The following is a 20,743-nucleotide window of genomic DNA, read 5'->3' on the forward strand; positions in this document are numbered from 1 at the left end:
GCCATTTTTAGCGTCTGTCTCTTTCAATTACTCCGAACTCAACCACAGACAAGAATCAACACCAGAATGAAATGTGACGGTGTGACAACATCGAAGCTAGGCTCTTTTCCCTTACTTTTTTTCCACACTTTATCCATTGCTTCCTCCTTCCCGGGGCGTTCCGTGCCTTTGCGTTTTTTATACTCGAGATGAAATGGCAAAATGGGGATTGAAACCTGTAATCAAACACAGATGTGGTGTTCTACATACAGATGAATGCCACCATGAGCGACACTTCACTGAGGTAATTCCAGCAAACAGGCAATTTGAGCGCCCGCAACAGCAACTTAACAGTGTGAGTCCACATTCATCTCTGAAGAGACACTCAGGCAAAGCAAGTTTATAGGCTCTAATTACCCTCGATAATGGCGGAGAACTGTGAAAACACGTTAACTCGATTTTAGCTCTTGAAGCGTGCCGTAGCGCTGGCGAACCTGACTTTTCAAGACGGGAGGGAATGAAAGTTCTATCTTGTTACCCTGCGATGCGTCATCCTGCCTGTTTATAAGAGGAAGAAGTCCTCTGATCGTGACGCTTGCTTAGATTCCTCGACTCCCGCTGGTCTCCGTAAGGCGAGGAAAGAAAGAAGAAAGACGCGGCCTGCTGATACGAGCACACACCCGGACCAGACGACTGCTTTCGGCGAGCCGTCCAACTGTGCGAAGCATCAAGAAGAGTGTATCCTTGTCTATTGCTGTAAATGCAGCATTGTTGTAACATTTTCTACCATGCGTGCTCTTAAATAATTGACCAGCACTTTGATTCTCATTCTTTTCAGTAAAAAAATGTCATTGACAAGGGAATCATCTGATGTCATTCACAGTGTCTGTGTGAGATCTAGGCTCTTTGGGAGTCTCTTTTATGTCCTGGAATGCTGTACTTACAGACCACGCAAATTACATTGTGGGGGAATTAGCGAAGAATGATTTGCGCTAGACATTTGTGTTGTTTATTAGCTTGTAGTGCATTTTTTCGTATCTATTTCAATGCAAGTAATTATGCATATACCTTAAAGGTGCTTACCCCTCCTCGTCCAGAAAATACATTCTATAAAGTAAAGACATGAAATTTAAATGGCAGCTGTGGTTGCCAGATATTTACTGTAAAAATAATAATAATAAAAAAACTAAAAATAAAACGGCTGTTAATAATCATACAAATTAGCCACGACTTCAACTAAAACATTACAAATTCCCATGAGATTGTGTTTGTTGTTTGTTTTTATTTTCTATGGAAGCTTTCCATTAAGCAATTATGATTTGATCATGATCTGATGAATAACTGCTGCCATGATCATTGGAAAACATACTGATGTTTCTAGTAAAAAAAAAAAAAAAAATTGCTTTGACTTCTGTCAAAGCTACAGTAATTGCGCAAATAGAAGTAAAGTGTCTCAATCTTTAGTAAGCTCAATTTACAAAGTTGTTACTGAGAAAAATTAACAACAATTACTAATTAGATGACAGGTGGTTAGTGATTAATTTTTATTTTTAGCACCAAAATACATATAGGGTTGCACTAACATTAAAATTTTGGCCAGTATTTAAGCCAATAATTATTGTCAGGTTGTGACGAATCGCAGATAATTCAATCAAAAAATCATTATGAAAGCTTTTCATGATTAATTCAGAGGTATTCTAAATGGAAAGCAAACAAAGAATTATACCTTTATATAATGCATTTCTAGTAATACAGCTTATAATAGCGACATTTAAGCTAAAAATTGGTTTTGTAACATAAAATATAATGCATTACAATATATCCAATGCAAGTATATCAACTACTAAACACCTGACATATGCCTGCCATGCAGTTTCCATTTCCTAACCAGAAAAGCTCATCCTATAGGGTTTAGAATGGATTTAAAACAATTTTAAACTAGTGGGCAATACTGAAAAAAAATTAAGCTGGGTAATAAATGTATGATTTTTTTTAATCCTCGTCTGCAGAGTAAATTGAATCCCAGACTGAGAGTTCCAGCAGAGGAGAAGCCGACACTAAGTGGTAATAGATTTTCTTTGAAGGATGCAGTACAGCAGGGGCAGCGGCTGCTTTCTTTAATGATTCCATATCTCGACAAAAACAACTCCTCTTCTTCTTTGAAGAAACAACCGGTGCTAGGCTTCCTACATTGTATGGAATGTGAATAAGCCTTTTGTTAATGCAGAGGCTGAAAATATTTGATAATCATTCAATTATTGATGGAACAGTGTCGTAAATATTCAGCTTTTAGTCTGAACTGTCACAATGGCAAGTAAAGTAGTTGCAGATGCATATTCTAGTATGCACTCCTTACCAAGTGTGCAACGTTTTTGCTAATTCACTTAAAATATAAAATGGCGTAATTTGGCAAACACTCATGTGTATCCAGACACAGTGAATCCAGTAACTGCTCCATTATTTGAAAAATAACGTTTGTATAATGCATCATTTAGATCTTTTTTTGTTATATTTCACATACAAAAACATGTCAAACTCAACTGTTCTTTAAAAAATTAGTATGCTTGTTTTATAATATTGATGAATATGAATAACTCAAGTTAAAAATGTTCAACCAAAAAGTGCTAGAATAGTTTATTAATATTCTAGTATTCAAAACTAAAAACAAAATTATTATCATTTTTCTTAATTAAAAACAAATTACATGGAAAACTTGAATTTAAACTTAAAAGCAGTGTTGGAAACTGAAATTACACTTGGAAACAAAAATAAATATAATACATAACATAAAGCTATATATATATATATATATATATATATATATATATATATATATATATATATATATATATATATATATATATATATATATATATATATATATATATATATATATATACCATATATTATAAAAGCTAAAACAGTAGTTTGTCAAGATACAGAGTCTTTCAGTATCCTTAAAAGCACATGTGGGAATGTATATCATGTCTGTCTACATGCAAACCGACTCAGAGAATCCACAGGAGTCCAGTCAGAGTTCTGCTGGAGTTGAAGCCCTTGAAGTTGAAATGAAGGCCAGAGTGACAGTCCTTCAAGCCTCCATTAGTTGAGAGCAGAGAGAGAGAGAAAGACACAAGCAGATTGAAGGATTGCTGGTGAGGGGGAGGTCTGGATGACCTGGGGGAGTTTGAACCATCTACACATTGACAAGAGAGAAGAGGACCACTTGTCCCTGGAGCCCCACGAGGTGAAAAAAGCCTGGACTGGTTTCAGGCACACATCCTCTTCAGATTCTCACATTAGCATGAAAACAAATATGACATGAGCTTTTCATGCTATGGGGCAATTCAGTAGGAATAAATTGTGTGCCTATAAGCATGCACTAACTGCATGATGGGACCTCTCGAAAAAATGTGAATATTAAATGGACTACTCAAATGAAAAATTACATTTGAAACAATTTACATGTTTGGGTTGAACTAATCCTTAAAAATCGATGAAAAAGCAATAGCTCGGTTTCTGTTCATTTGGATCATAAAGCAAAGCAGCAGTTGAAAAATATCAAGGAGTAGTTTCTGGTTCACTCATTAAGAATGTGATCACTTAGCACCATGCTAAGCGACATGAGTTTGTGATTAGTGGAGATTCTTAGCACGTTCAGATATTTAGCATGAGCTTTCCTGCATTTCTCACATTATCACCCTGCACTTTCAGCCTTTTTTCTTCTTCTCCTCTTCATTTCTACTGCCAGTCGCAATGTATTGCTCATGTGATTTATAGTTGCTTTTAATGTTTGTGCTGGAGCCATAATTCAGTGGTGGGAAACAGAGTCTCTTGGGCCTGGATCAAAGCTGGCGCTGTTCTCACATAGGTCCAGGTGTTTGAGAGGCACAGTAGGAAAGCAATAGAGCCAAGAAGCCCAACATTCACGGATTAAGATGGATGAATGAATGAAACAAAGCCATGATCAGAATGGAATACTAGCTTACTAGTAACTGTATATACTGCTTAGAATACACTATCGTATATGTATTAAAATAGTATGTGAAATTAGTTAATTCTATACACTACCGGTTGGCCAATAATGCAATCACAGCAGATTGATTTCTTTTGGCAACGCACTAAATCCTAAATTGCTTTAGGGGACTGTCACTGTAATAATGTATTAAGTCACTTTGGATAAAATGATCTGCCAAATGACTTCTTATTTCTATGTCTTATAGGAAAGCAGTATAAGATCCGAGACAGGATACCACAGGGATTATGGGATTTGAGGTGAGTTTCGAAGTAAAGCCACTTAAATGTATAAGATAGTGAGAGACTGAGACATCACACATCCAGGTCATGCAGGGCACTAAGTGAAGCATGACACCTTTGCTAGCATCAGTGATTTTGCACTAGCTGTCGCCGTCTAAAACGTGCATTGTAGCACAGCGGGCACGCAGCATGTTTGGGGCCTAGAGAGGAACTGAGTTCATACATACAATGAAAAACAACATGACTCCGGTTGGTTAAAAGTAACTGTGCAGCAAAGTCCAGCAAAGTTAGTTCTGCACAAACGTGGTAAATGTCATGCTTGAGAGCGGGAGTGCTGTGCATTGTGAAACAGGAAAAGAATATTATTATCATCAAGCAACGGAAGTGAGCTTTCATGGAGACTCTAAAGGTAAGGAAGATGGATTCAGATGCCTCTGGTTGGGCAAAAATCTTTAGAACTTGCTCCCTTTCATCAAACTGGCCATGTGCTACAGAATGTTCTATTGGAATGGAAGGAAGTGGAATTTACTGAATTGCAATTTAGTAATGCAACGTTATAACAGTTTGGAGCTGGTAAGGTTTTAATGTTCGTGCTTATGGTCATGCTCACCAAGGCTGCATTAGTAAAACAGCAATATTCAAAAATAATATAACAGTACACTTTAAAATTACTCTCTTTTTATTTTCGTTTATTCATATGATGGCAAAGCTAAATATTCAGCATCATTACTACAGTCTTCAGTGTCACATATCCCTACAGAAATCATTTTGATATTCTGATTCACTTCTAAAGGAACATTATATCATTATAAGTGTTGAAAACAGTTGTGCTGCTATATATTTGTGTGATACATTTGATAAACAGATAGATTAAAAAAATATATTTTCAACTTTATTTGTTGCTTTTGATCAATTTAATGGAATCTTGCTGAATAAAATAATTAATTACTTTCAGTGGATCTTACTACTGACACCAATTTTTGGACCCACTTTATATTAAGTGGCCTTAACTACTATGTACTTACATTTTAATTAATAATTTAGTACAATGTACTTATTGTGTACATACAGGTTTTTACATTGTACTTATATATATATAAAAAAACTACATGTAATTACATCTGTATTTAATTTCTGTAATAACATTTATAATTGCACTGTTGACCCATACTTTACACCTTAACCCACCCTTAAACTTACCCATACCTCCAACCCTCTCCCTAACCTTAACCCCATCCCACCTCAATAGCAGCAAAAGTCTTTTACAATACAATATGAACACAGTAAGTACATTGTACTTATTTTTTATGTAAGTACATAGTAGTTAAGGCCACCTAATATAAAGTGGAACCCAATTTTTTTTTTTTTTTTTACTGTAGTGAAAATGTATTTAAAAATGACCTCAATTCATTTTAGCAGAATGTCGCCACAAATCTACATTTCTGCATTTTATTTCATGCAACACAATCAATGTGTTGTTTGTGTGAGAGAGTTATTATATTTATACATTTTATATAAATATTATGTTTAGAATTTTATCTTTAAACAGTAAATTTAGGAATTTAAAATTGTGAATTAAAAAAACAAAAACAAAGTTGCATTCCCTGAATTGAACTGATGCTGCTGGAATGTAAATTGAATTTGAATTCAATGGCATTCTCGGTTCAGCTCTGAATGTGACCCTGATACTAAATAAGAATAATAAAAAAGAAAGAAAGAAAGAAAAAAAATGCACCTTGATTGACCCCGAAGCATCTCTCCTACCCTCAACTGACATCATTATGGACTCACAGTGAACTGCTGAAAAAAGTTAGTCTCCAAAAGCCAAAACAACATGGCCTCAAATCCCTCAGGAAAACAGGCCAAGTGTCTTTCTGAACCCAGTGAACATTAACTGAAAAGGTCTTTTTACTTCAGGGAGTTACTTCAACCAAAGACCTTCACACTGAGTAGGCTGAATGTTTCATGGACAAGAAAATAAAATAAAAATAAGCCATATATGTTTCTGATCTACACAAGTTCCCTTATGTGAGCATAAAATAAAGCATTTTAATTGGGGGCTGATGCATATGAACTGAAAAACAAACTAAAAACAAAACAAAAATTATATTAAAATTTATGCATTTAGCAGAAGCTTTTATCCAAAGCGACAATTTTTGTGTTCCCGGGGAATCGAACCCCCAACCTTGTGCTTGATAGTGCAGTACTCTACCAATTGAGCTACAGGAACACTGCTGACATCTTTTAGCTGAGATGAAAGTGAAAAGTAAGTGAAAAAGTGAAATACTTAAAGCTTTAAAGTCACCATAAGTCCTAGTGTGGGAAGAAGAAAGAAGTTTAGAGAGAAAAAAAAATGTGCAAGACAGTCCAATCCGTGTATGATTTTAATGAGGTTGTCCCCTCATTTTCCTCTTTAATGAATATTAAATGCCCAACCCCCATTTACATGTATCTGTATGTGTAACCCCAAGCTGAGAATAAAGGTCTATCACATCTATACTATGCTCAATGGGAGCCTTCAAAAAAGGCGGGAAAGGGCCTTTAGAGAGAAAAAGATGTTTGCTACCCAGCATGCCTCTCACGTACTGCCCTAATTTCAGTCGGGTATGAGGAGGAGAATTGTGGGGTAGAGCGCATCATACACACTCCTCAAGGTTTGAGACATCATCGGCAGTTAAATCGTACCGTGTGTGTTGTCAAATAAATACAACCCTGGCCAACTGTGTTGTACTGAGGGCAGGGGTGCCAAAGCCAAGCAGTGCTGTTGGTCCAAAGCAATGAGTTTTGTACATTTGTCATATCAAAATATGCAGTATATTTTGTTTATTTTGAGTTATACAGCATTGACTTATTTGATGCAAAGTACTGCACTGTTTCCATCATACTGTGGAGGGAAAAATAGCACAAAATACCTTAAAAGTGTGACCAGTGTAGAACTAGTTACAAGCAAGATATATATTTTTAGTGAACACAGCACAAGTTTAGTCTGAATCACGCAGAAATGAATCGTTGTAATATTATCAGACAAAAAAATATTTTTCATAAGTTAATTTAAGCAAAATCAGTTAAGTATGATTTGCAATAGAAAGAACTCTTTCGATTCACATCCACAAATGACCCATCAAAAACATAGGCTACTGTGCAACCAATGCAGTCCAAATCTCAAACAAACTACTCTTTTGAGAAGATTAGGTTTTCTGCTTTTTACTGACTCACAAACAAACAGCACAACCAGCGCAGTCGGATTCACAAACAAAAAAAACTCTTAAGGCATGTTCACCACAAGAATGATAAGTATAATGGTAAACTACAAAGCTCTATAAAAAAATGGTCCATTCCACAGTTAGAATGATATTGATGCAGAAGAACAATAATTACTCCTATATGAGCCAATTATTTTTTAGAGGCTCAGAAACGCACAGCACAACCAGTGTAGTCTGACTCATGAACAAATGACTCTTATGAACCATTTATGTTTTAGCAAATCATAAACATCAAAAAGATACAGCACAATCAATATAGAGTGTTTCACATGAAAAACAATGGATTCTTATGAGTCATTATTTTAAAAACATACAGATCAGCTAGTGTAGTATGATGAACAAGCACATGATTCTTATGAGCTGGTTAAAAAAGAATTACTCATGTGAGTCCATTATGTTTAGAGATTTAGTAGGCCTAATCAAGGACTTTAGAAAGCCCAAAGAAATATCACTTGTAGTTTTGAATGAGGAAAAATGCTATGCTTAATATGGCCGCTCAATAGCAGGAAGCCCCTCCTTCTGAATGAAAGAGCCAATCGCTAATCAGTAAAGCATTTTATAATGCTATCTGAGTAAAAGAAACAAAATTTATGACACGGTCGTAGTCAGTTTTCATTGGTGATTTCAACTAAAAAATGTAATCGTAAGCTTAGTGAACAGTTTTGGAGAATGTGATGTTTCCCTATTCAAAGTGATAGGAGCTGCAGTTGTGTTTCAAAGATGGCCGCTGAATGACATGACTTGCCTTAAAAGGACTTTTTCCTAATGTAAAGTGTGACCAGTGTAGAGCAATTTAAAAAGAAACACTTCTCATAAGCTCGTTCTTTATAGTGAATCAAAAGCAAAAATGTAGAATGATTTTACACACACACACAAAAATTTATAATAAAATGATTAATGAAAGCCTATTATTTGATAAAGAATCCAAAAAGCTGATTCACAAACAAAATACCCTTATTGTGCAGATTATTTTTAATGACTTGAGATGCAGTGTAGAATGATATACAAACAAATGATTCTTATGAGCCAGTTCTTTTAGGCGAATCAAAAACATACAGGACAACCTTGGCAGCCGGTTTCAAACAACTGTCATTTAGTGATAGGTACAGTGTGACCTGTGTAGAACTAGTTACAAATAAATTATCTTTTTGATATAGTGAATAAAAAAAATACAGCACAACCAGTGTGGTCTGATTCATGAACAAATGACTCTTATGAGAGGTGTTATTTTTTATTTTTTTTTATACTATGAAGGATACCTATTACTGGGGACTTTCGCATCGCTTTAGTTCCAGAACTAAATATACACTATTAAAGTACTGGGACAATTTTGCGCAAACTATTTCCCAGTACCACTTAAAGGGTTGCATTCACACAGACAATGTGAACTAAGCTAGGACGTAATGTAAGCCAGTCGACAGCGATGTCATTGTGCGCAACATTCAGCAGCGTTAAAAAAAAAAAAAAAAAAAAACCTTAACAATAGGAGGACGGAGGGTGCTGTGATCCGAGCTTTGTTTTTGTTGCGTCTTGTGGGTTTCACAATAATGGACATGAAATATCGATGTATACATAAAGCGACTGAAAGAACAGAAAGGACAATTAAGAATCTCCAACAACAACTGACAGTGCTACATTTGCTACAAGTGCCTGCACTTTAGTGTCCGTATATTTATCACTGTTCATCATACTTGCAAAATATGTTGACACAATGTTTACAGTATTTTACATGGCATTATAAATATTGGCAGGTGAGGGCATTTTCGAATGCATCTAGGCAATCAAGGTTTACTTATGTCACGTTTTGTACCACTTCAGCTGGTTAGACCCTGCTCTGGAGTAGGAGCTAATTTGGCTGTCAAATAAGGCAGTCCAGTACTAAAATCGCACCCAGTTCCTGTGGTGAAAAAACACCCAAAAGTTGGTAGTTCCACAATTAGTTCTGGTACTAAAAAAAAGATTCCCGCGGTGTGAAAGGCCCTATGATAAACTACAAATAGAGTTTACATTACAACTAGAACTGTTATGAGTGGTTCTTTTTTAATGAATAAAACACATATAACACAACTAGCATGGTGTGATAAAAAAAAAAAAAAAAAAAAAAAAAAAAAAAAAAAAAAAATTATATATATATATATATATATATATATATATATATATATATATATATATATATATATATATATATATATATATATATATATATATATATATTTACAATCTCATGAGTCACCAGAATTAACCAAAGCTACAGTTTGACTTTAGAAGACATGGAATGTGGTAGTTATGGGGTGTAATATAAAAAAAAAAAAAAAATGCCAAGTTGTTATCTTTAGGTGCACTTTCCCTTTTAATGGTTGTTTATTCATTCAAATAGCAGATCAAACAATACATGTGCTCTTTTAAGTATGGTTGACACACTAAAGCTGCTTATTCAGAGATGCAAACAGACAGTCAAACAAACCTTACTGAAAGAGACGAAGGCAAAAAGAATTCAACTGTCAAATCAGCTTTGAAGGGCACTTCTATCAGAATCTTGCTCACGTCAGGCTGGAACACATGCCACTACAAAACAGTATAATCAAAGGCAACAACTTCACTTAATAGCCAAAGATGTTCTGTGTGGGACTATCATAGCAATATCCAATCAAATCCAATTAACTTCTTGGAGCCTCCCCTCCAGAAAAGTGCATTACAGCAGGATTAAGCCGCTATCTGTACTGGACTTGATTAATGACCATGTTAATTAATGCTGAAGGGGCTCGTTGGAGCGGTTCCTCATGTACAGCCGCTCAGTGATCCAGCGGCGATGTGGGGACCAGGCAAATAGAACCATCACCAGAACAGACAGCCTGTCCCACAAACACTTGTATATTTCAACAGAGTCTTGGCTGTGGAAGAGCTTAAGTTTGGCCTTCGAAGTACTTCTAAACTATTGAAAATCTATGTCTATACATCAATTGAACTATTACAACTAAATTAAATTGATTCCATCAATTGAATTGAACTGAAATAAATAAATAAATACATTTGGATCGGTGCTTAGGCAACTAAGTGAAATAAAATAATTTTAATTTTAAGTACAAAAAATGTGAAAAAAAAATAAAGTTGAACAGAAGAATGTTTATAAAAATAATGAAAATGACAGACAACACAACAAAATGACTCAAATGTAAATTATAATGAATATGAACACTTAAAATATAAATATAAAAGCTAAAATATGATTAAGTGTAATAATAATAATAAAAAAATAGTACTTAAAACACACACATGCACACACAAACCAAAAGATCATTCATAAACAATGATGAAAAAATTGTGTCTGATACTGAAAACCTGATAATTATTTTTATTTTACTGGAAGTAAATAAACAAACAAGCAAACTAATAACCTTAAAAATTCTAAATTAATTAAAAAAAATAGTACATCAAGATCAATCATCTTACAAGCAATTTTGGTCATCACATTATAAAAAAATGACAACTAACACTGGCTGATAAATTATATGACACCAATGTACTGCATTTCAGATCCCTATTCATAACCAGTGAATAAAAATTAAGGTACCATCATGAAAATAGCTTTATATTTTGCAACATGTGAATCAAACTCAAGTCACTATAAAATGACCAGTGTACTGATTACACAACTGTCATCGCACATTATTTAATTCTATAATAATGAGGCAAGTTGCAAAGCAAACAAATAAACTGTAAGGATTACACCCCTTGACAAGAAGTCATTTATCATTTTCACTCATTTGAACACATCCTGCCCTGTATTTTCTTTATCGCTCTTAAATAAAAATAACAATGCATAATGTCCATAATGTCTGGCAAATATATCTAAAAGTAAAGCCAAATCACTACCCCTGAAGCTCCATGCATATTTCAACAGCAGACTCTCCTGAAATATAGCCTCAGTGTTTCAAGATTCTAATCAAACGTGAACATTTGAATAAAACAACCCTTTATCTAAACAAACAACAAATTATATCCAGAAAACACAAAACACCCAGCACAACCCTTTATTCACAGCAGTGCCACTCAAAATAGCCTTAAGGTAAAGTGGTTCCCACTCGTCAGAAACCATGCAAACACATTTAACCGATTGCAATCTTGGGGCAACAGTTCGTCCTTGTTGTTTATTCAAACTCTAAAGAGACTCACAAACCTTCCAAAATTGTGTATTTCTGAAATCTGCATTACATAACAGAATCTGATTAAACGACTTTTGTCAGGAATTAATTTGAAAAGCTAATCTCTGATAGGCCCAGCGAAGCCTTTTGGTGCTTGAAACAGCTGTTAACTCCACAGGTACGCTAGTGCTAATCTGTGTTAGCCGCTGATGGATGTAATTAACAGTTATCCAACACGTTCTCATTTGTCTTGTTAAGAAAATTGCAGATAGGGTTGCAAGATGCTCTCTGCCAGAAACTTTAGGGTTCGGAAGGTGATCAGATCATTGTAGGCCTGTTGAATCAAAATGACACTAAATACACAAAAAACATGTTAACTGGTTTTTAATGGATTCCCAAACTTTTTAAATTCATTTTCAATTCTTTTATCCAGTCATTTCCATTTATTTTTAAAAAAAATGTTAGAGGTTATGCTCATGAGGAGTAATTTTAGCATTTAGAGTTTAACAGAAGTATAGAAATATACTTTGTATGTGTGTGTGTGTGTGGGAATGACATGAGAAAAGTTAATTTATTTCAGTAATTCAACTCAAATTGTGAAACTTGTTTATTAAATAAGTTCAATGCACACAGACTGAAGTAGTTTAAGTGTTTGGTTCTTTTAATTGTGATGATTTTGGCTCACATTTAACAAAAACCCACCAATTCAACCTCAATCTTAACAATTTAAAATACTTCATAAGATTGTGATTTGTTGGCCTTCTGGAAAGTATGTTCATTTACTGTACATGTACTCAATACTTGCTTTAATTACTCCCTTAATTCAGCATGGCATGGAGGTGTTCAGTTTGTGGCACTGCTGAGGTGGTATGGAAGCCCAAGTTTCTTTGACAGTGGCCTTCAGCTCATCTGCATTGTTTGGTCTTTTGTTTCTCATTTTCATCTTGACAATACTTCATAGTATTGAACCTATTAAAGTACCCTCTTTGGGGTTCAGGTCTGGTGAGTTTGCTGGTCAGTCAAGCACACCAACACCATGGTCATTTAAGCAACTTTTGCATTTCTTGGCAAACGGGTGCAGTGACTTTACTTTTCAAAAAACAAAATGGACCAACACCAGCAGAAGACAATTCATCCCAAATCATCACAGACTGTGGGAACTTAACACTGGACTTCAAGCAACTTCTCCACCCTTCCTCCAGACTCTAGGACCTTGGTTTCCAAATGAAATACAAAACTTGCTCTGAAAACAGGACTTTGGATCACTGGGCAACAGTCCAGTTCTTCTTCTCCTTAGCCCAGGTAAGACGCCTCTGACATTGTTTGTGGTTCTCTCGGTTGGTTTTGCATCTTTTTCTTCCACACGTTTTCCAACGTGCTTGGATACAGCAATCTGCGAAAGGCCAGCTTCTTTGGCAATGAATGTTTGTGGCTCCTTGTGAAGGGTGTCAATGATTACAACTGTCAGATCAGCAGTCTTCCCCATGATTGTTAGCCTAGTGAACCAATGAGAGACCATTTTGAAGGCTCAAGACCCTTGCAGGTTTTAAGTTGATTAGCTGATTGGCATGTCACCATATTCTAACTTGTTGAGAAAGTGAATTGGTGGGTTTTGGTTAAATGTGAGCCAAAATCATCACAATTAAAAGAACCAAAAACTGTGTGCATTGAATTTATTTAGTACACAAGTTTCACAATTTGAATTGAATTGCTGAAATAAATTAACATTTCCAAGACATTCTAATTTATTGAGATGCACATGTAAAACATGCATGATTTTAACCATTGTATTGTTATATTTTACTGAATTATACCAACTTAAGTTACATTTTCCAGCAGGATAGTCAATGCCATACACACATTTTACAGTGGTAAAAAAACTAACATTTGTACTCACCCGTCTGACGACAATTCAATACAGGAATTCAGTAAATCCAAATAAACCCCAACCTCTGATTCTCCGTATAAGAAATCCACACCAATCCAGCTCATACCTGGAGCAAAAATACAGATTTGGAATACAGGTTGAAGATAAATCAGATTACATTTCTGATAATATCAAGCTTCTTTCATATTGCTATATGATTGCCATTTATTGCTTTGAGATAAAATTTTATACCCGGTTCAGATTACATGATTTTAGCCCGATTTTGCCATGATTTGCTTGATGTAGGGTGTTGTGGGGAATCGTAAACGACAATAGGCATCGGGATGCAAAATTCCATTGTTTCAGCTCATTTAGTGTGTCATAGGGAACGATAACCAAATCTTTTTTTTTTTTTTTTTTGCAGTTCTGAGAAAAATAAGTCAAAATTGCATGATCTAAACAGGATGGTGAGATGTAAACACGATTCTAAAAAAATAAACTCACAATTCTGACTTCTGAATCCTGCATTTTTTTCCTTCTAATTTTGTCAACATCTCGCAATTCTGTTTTTTTTTTTTCTTCCAGCTAGAAAAAGAAGGTAATTGTGACTTTTTTCTTTGCTTATGTGAATTTATATTTCTCACAATCCTGACTTTCCCACAATTGCAAGTTGCCTTTGTCTCATTTACTGAGTCTTGCGAACCAGTTCATTAAAATCAACCATCTGAACAAAATGACTCACCAAAATGAATCATGCTTTCCAATAACCTGATTCACGAAAATTAATTATTAGAGGCATTGCTTCTATAAGCTACATACTGACACTAAGACAGAAATACGCTAAACTAAACTAGACATATGCCGTCTCATCTACAGGCTGTTCTCAGACATGAAAGTGTCCTATATATTCGGGAGGAAAAATTCAGATCCATCCCAGTTCATAAATGATGGAGGATCACTAGTCTTTCAATATTTATTGATCCTTTTTGGCAAGGAGAAAAGTCTCTTTTCTTAGAATCTTAGAAATGCTTGTACAGGCTCAAAATCACTTAATATCCCCTTTGGAACGTCATCAGAGTCATCAAGAATGGCATAATTCTTGAATACTGAAATTCAATTGATAAAGACTGCAAATTCTGATTAGCATCAAATATGAGAGCTATGCCTTGTGTTAAAAAATTCTCAGCCAGTCAGAAGAAAAATTGGAATGGGTAATTTACAGACCATTAAAAAATTTGAGTTAGATGACATTCAACACTCAACTAAAACGAGAAGTCTATTATTTTCCATGTTATGTCCCGTGATAATAATGATTTGCAATTCTTACTTTCCACTTTTCATATTGCTTTTTCATTTTCCGCACAGATAATTCCCATAACCAATTTCAGTAACACGTCCAGCTGTGAAAGGCCTGGATTATTCTATATTATTCTTTGAGGTCACACACTTCTAAAACCCCTTTTAAAACATTTCTATATTCTAAAAGCCCTAACTCATCAAATTTAGTGACGGCATTTTATGGCTCATACTATATAGTTCTGGACAATATTAAGTAATAATAATAATAAAACATTTGTATGTATTCATATGCATTTCATTTCACATTATGATGCTTTGTAAATTTTCTAGACTTTTAGAAAGTGAAGTAAAGGTACACAACATTCAGCCAATATTAAACAAATAAATACCCATTGTGTTACTCATAACGGTCTCAAAATGTTGGACCTATACAGTAATTTTTTTGTGCACAAAGAAAGAAGCATGGGTTAATTTGTGAGATCTAAAGGCCTCACTTGAGACCCTTTAATATCTCGAGCTTTCTTTATGCTGTCTTTGTACTGTGGAGTACAAACTCACCCCTGTTCAATACTCTTTGTCTTTGAATCCCGCACCAGTTCCTCTTAATTGAAATTCCATTGATATGTAGTCTACTGTGGCCAGTTTAAACCTTAAAGTAATCCATGTGATAATAGTTTCATTGTTACTGTGGTTTGAAATGTGCTGTGATGGGGAATTCTGGAGACGTGCAGCTGTGATTATTGACGGCTGGGCCTCTGGGGTGAATCAATTGATATTTTTCCCCCCGCTCTGATTTCTAGCCCTGCCAGGTCCAGCTGTCATAATTAAGGCCATCCAGACAGATATTGAAACACAGGCGGAATATTAATGGCGTTAGTGTGTTGCATACAAACACGCAAATGCATGGACGTTCACAACACTTCTAATCTGCAATCTGTAAATGAAAGACACAGTAATGATGATTTCATTTAACATCTCTCATATGGTTACCAAGTGTGTGAACCGGACATAAATATTACAGAATAGCTGCAATGCAGTTCTCTGTACTATCACACTAATAGCACTCAATTTGAGTCGTGTCTTTGGAGGTGATAAGGGGAAATTGAGACAACAGGGCAAACATGGGGTGAGAGGAATTCTGGAATTGCTTATGAATACTGAGCAGCCACTTTATAATCAACATCAATATGAATATGGAGTTGCTAAATATGGATTCCATGTGGTCTATGAACTTCACCAAAATCTGTGCTTTCTTTAAGAGACAGTGTATTAATTTATGATATGCCGATGTTTTCCATGCCATGCATGTGAAGGGTGACCAAAGCCTGTCAAGCTGCAAAAATGACTAAAAGCTCCAAAAATGTGACCAAAATGAGTACATTTCAAGCATTCTAAAAAAATTAAACATAAAAATAAAGATTTTGCAAGAAAACGAAAGACATTAAATTCAATATCCATTGGGGTAACACTTTAGTATAGGGTCCAATTCACACTAATAACTAGTTGCTTATTAGCATGTCTATTATTAACATATTGGTTGTTTATTAGTGCTTATAAAGTGCATATAATGCATGACATCCATAATCCTACCCAATACCCTAAACTTAACAACTACCTTATAAACTATTAATAAGCAGCAAATAAGGAGTTTGATTGAGGCAAAAGTCATAGTTAATGGTTAGTTAATAGTGAGAATTGGACCCTAAAATAAAGTGTGACCTCCATTAATAATCTTTTGTCAAATCTCAATCAGTGTCACGCCGGTTTGTTAATAATGCAATAATTTGTCAATAATACAATAATTACAACATTCCAAATTTAAATGTGTGCATATTTACAGTAGGTATATAGAGCCAAAAAATTAATTAATATTAGAACTATTGCACTTGCAACTACCCGAAATAAAGTAAGTTGAAGCACTAAAAATGACAAAAACTAACTGAATGAATGATTGAATGAGACAAAATCACAAACTTAATAAACTTAAATAAAATTTAAATGAAAAGGATAAGTATAAAAATACAAAACAATTCCAAATATTAATAATACAACATAGTAATATGTACATAATAATAAAATAAAAATAGGAACATCATACATAATAATCTCGCCCAATTTACCACTTACAATTAACCAATTAAACACATCAAAATAAAATGTGCATATTTTTATATATATATATATATTATTGAAAACTATTAATAATTGGTTTCTTTTATTGAAATAAAGATGAAATTATATAAAATATAAATTGTCACCTTGGAATTATAAGATTCTACCTGACATTTTCAAAAATTGGTTTATTAACAAATTTGTATTCTTTGTCGTGATGTGATGTTTCTTTTGCATGCTGTGTACATTTTGGGCCTTTTTTAACAAAAATGGTTCTATCTACATAAGTCTATGGAATGCAAAAACTATAAAGCTCAGTATCTCAGAACTGCTCAGAGAGCGGATAGAATCTTACAATTACAAGCGAGCAAAATAATAATAATAATAATAAAAGCTATATATATATATATATATATATATATATATATATATATATAAAATGTAATCCTAGTAAAATGTGCAACAAAATTTAATTTAATTGACTTTAATTTTAGACAAACTGACTTAAAATAAAACTCATAATAAATACTAAAATCGCTGGGAACTACATAAGTGTGAATAATGCAGAACTTTCATTCTGATTGAACTATTTCTTTAAGATGATCAATATGGAAATCCTTATGCTTCACATGTTGACATCATACATTATACATTAGTCTGTCTATTAGCGTGGAGCGTACATTTAGCCTGTCTTCAAAAACAACATTTATATTTCAGATGTTCAAACCTTCTCCTTTAGTGATTGGCATGACATCATTTAAATGCATTTTGGTTGCCATGGGAGACCTTCTCATGCAAAGTTAGGGAGCACGAATCAAAGAATGAGAGATAGTGTGAAATTCCTTTACTTCAAAGGCTAGTCTGGTCTTTCTAATTCTTTAATGTTGGCATCTCTTTCTCTTCTCGGCCTATAAACCTGCAGTGTCAGAGCCTTTGGCTTCAAAGTGAAGCGATCTGTCGGCTGGCACAGTTCCTCGGTGACAGACATGGCAAGTGTCTTGGACGCGGGGGTCCTTCCTATAAGAAGGGTCCATGTTTGAACGAGTAAATTCTGTCTATCTGTATCCACTGACCCCTCCGGGGCCGCCTGGGGCTCCATCTGAGCCGTGGATCCTGCCAGACAACAACTTGAATAATGGAGCTGCCGCTAGTCGATTAAAAGTAACCTAGAGAAACATTTCAATGCTTAGAGGTTGCTCAGGAGACTTGCATTTTAATTTCTGAAATTACTTGATGAAATGAAAATAGAAACAATGATACAATTGGCATACAGTAATTGAAATATAAATATTAATGCAGATTTTACAGTCCACATAATTTGCTTTTAGAGGTATCGGATGTTTGAGGATATATTAAAATCTCATATCCCGGAGCTATAAAAATATTATTAATAATAAAACGAATAATGACAAATTGCTCTTTTATAGCTTAGGATATTTAATGGCGTTTTACATTATGTATCATTTAAATATTAACTTCATCTCAGATGTTTTGCCAAGAAGTCCTTATAAATGATGTGGACAGCATAACTCAGTTGGTCGGAAAAACTCAACGAGAAATATTTGAAATAATGACATGACTTCTGTTTTTGTTTTTCTTTGTATCAAAGTGTGATTACTTGAGTTTGCAAAGAAAGAAAGAAAGAAAGAAAGAAAGAAAGAAAGAAAGAATAGCATAGCAACAAGAATAGCAACATATCATTCCTTCTCGTGGGAAGAGGTTCACAGATTTTGAAATCATAAGCAACATCCAGTATTAAATAGATATTTTTGACTTTTCCTGCATATGAGGTTTTATATACATTACCGTTGCAGTTATATGCAAAAGCCAACACAGAAAGCGAAATAAATAGGGAAAAGAAAGCTCTCAGTACAGATGGAAGGTATATGAGCTATATTGGATCACATCCATGAAAAATAGTGTCTTAGATTATTCGGTGTGCTTTTATTTCCAGGGCACCGATGCAAGCTTGTTTGAATAATGCATTGAGGTTCAGTCCCCACTTCAATAGATTTGTGCAATCCACTTTTACCAAATTAATGTCGGCTCCGCAAAATATGGCTGTTTTCATTCCCTGCCTGCATGAAGTACCAGGAAGTAACAGATTTGCATGATAATCAAGATGGCAGAGACAAACTTGAATACATGAACGTATGTGACTCCAATTGAGCATCTGCCTCTAACATGGATTCGAGCACGCAGAGAATGGAGCGTGAATAATAGTCTGAGAGATAGACAGAGGGAGGAAAACAGAGATAAATAATGGTATCACTGGTTTCACCGTCACAATAGCAGTGCTGATTAATATCGCAGGAACTAAACGCCTTGCTAACCGACAGGACAGTACGACTGGCGTCATTTAAACTGGCCGTTCCACCTCCAGCCTGTTCTTTAGCTGGCATCTGACACCTGGCAGCTCTTAAACCCATTGATCTGAGGCCAGCTGGATGGACTCAACAGCCTGTCCGTCCCACTCACGCTCAGATCCTAATACAGACTGACCCAAATGAGATTCACACCGCCTGCCACGCTCATGCTAAACCGAGGAGGATCGTCCAGCATGCTGAAAGTGAAGCCTTTTGTTATCCTTAACCAAAATGCAAAATGTTGTTTTTGATTCATAATATAATATATTATATTATATTATATTATATTATATTATATTATATTATATTATATTATATTATATTATATTATATTATATTATAATATAATATAATATAATATAATATAATAATATAATAACATTTAAAAAAATAAAATGTTCAAAAGCAGCAATACTGTATGAAATATTTTTACATTTTAAATAATTTTCTATGTCTAAAATGTTTTCTATTATTGTGATGGAAAGCTAAATTTTAGGCATCATTACTTCATTGTTCAGTGTCGCATGGTCCTTCAGAATTCATCCTAATATGCCGATTTGCTGGCAATTAAATATTTCTTTTAGTGAAAACTATTAAATATTTTCCAAAATTTCCAGATAATTTGATTTATAGAAAGCTCAAAAGAATATTTATTTAAAATGTATACTTTTTGTAAGTCTTTACTGTTACTTTTCATCCATTTAATACTTCCTTTATGAATCTAAGTATTTATTTCTTTAAAAAAAATGGCTCACCCCCACATTTTGAATAGTATTGTGTATATTAATTTAATTTACATTCATTTAGTCGTCTAATTTTTATTTTCAATATATGGGTATGTTTCTTTTTATTATTTTTTTTTGTTAGTTTATTTGACAATGTTTATTTTATAATATTATATAATAAATAATTATACAAAAATATATAAATATCGCTCTTATTTTTATTATTTAAAACCTACAAACACCAAACTTATGACCTGTACTATATATAAAGTTAAAATTAAAAGTCTTTATTATATGATACAAAAAGATATATTATATTATATTATATTATATTATATTATATTATATTATATTATATTATATTATATTATATGTGACTCTTAACCACAAAACCAACATAAGGTTTATTATTATTATTATTATTATTATTATTATTATTATTATTATTATTATTATTGAGGTTTAAGATAAATAAGCTTTCCATTGATGTAGCTTTCCAAGTTACCACTATTTAAAGAAGAAAACAACTCTGGAATTTGAGGGTTGCAAAAAAATTATATTGAGAAAAGGTTTATTTATTTATTTAATTATTATTATTATTATTATTATTATTATTATTATTATTATTATAACTTTAAATTTACATAAAATGTGATTAAGATTTTTTATCATGCAACGGATGCATTTTTTAAAAATTCTCATCATCATGTCAAACACTTATTACTAATAAGCA

General features: G+C 33.8%; 1 protein-coding gene across 1 annotated transcript in view; it reads right to left on the reverse strand.

Annotated features, from left to right (window-relative positions):
* The window catches only part of lrrc4ca (leucine rich repeat containing 4C, genome duplicate a), a 163,345-nt gene that overhangs the window by 112,352 nt on the left and 30,250 nt on the right, over positions 1-20,743 (reverse strand). Inside the window, exon 2 of the mRNA XM_052597735.1 lies at positions 13,539-13,635. The gene's annotated coding sequence lies outside the window, so the exon portion shown is untranslated. The remainder of the gene's footprint in view (positions 1-13,538; positions 13,636-20,743) is intronic.

The sequence above is a fragment of the Carassius gibelio genome, chromosome B25 (genome assembly GCF_023724105.1).
Source record: "Carassius gibelio isolate Cgi1373 ecotype wild population from Czech Republic chromosome B25, carGib1.2-hapl.c, whole genome shotgun sequence".
Taxonomy (NCBI): Eukaryota; Metazoa; Chordata; class Actinopteri; order Cypriniformes; family Cyprinidae; genus Carassius; species Carassius gibelio.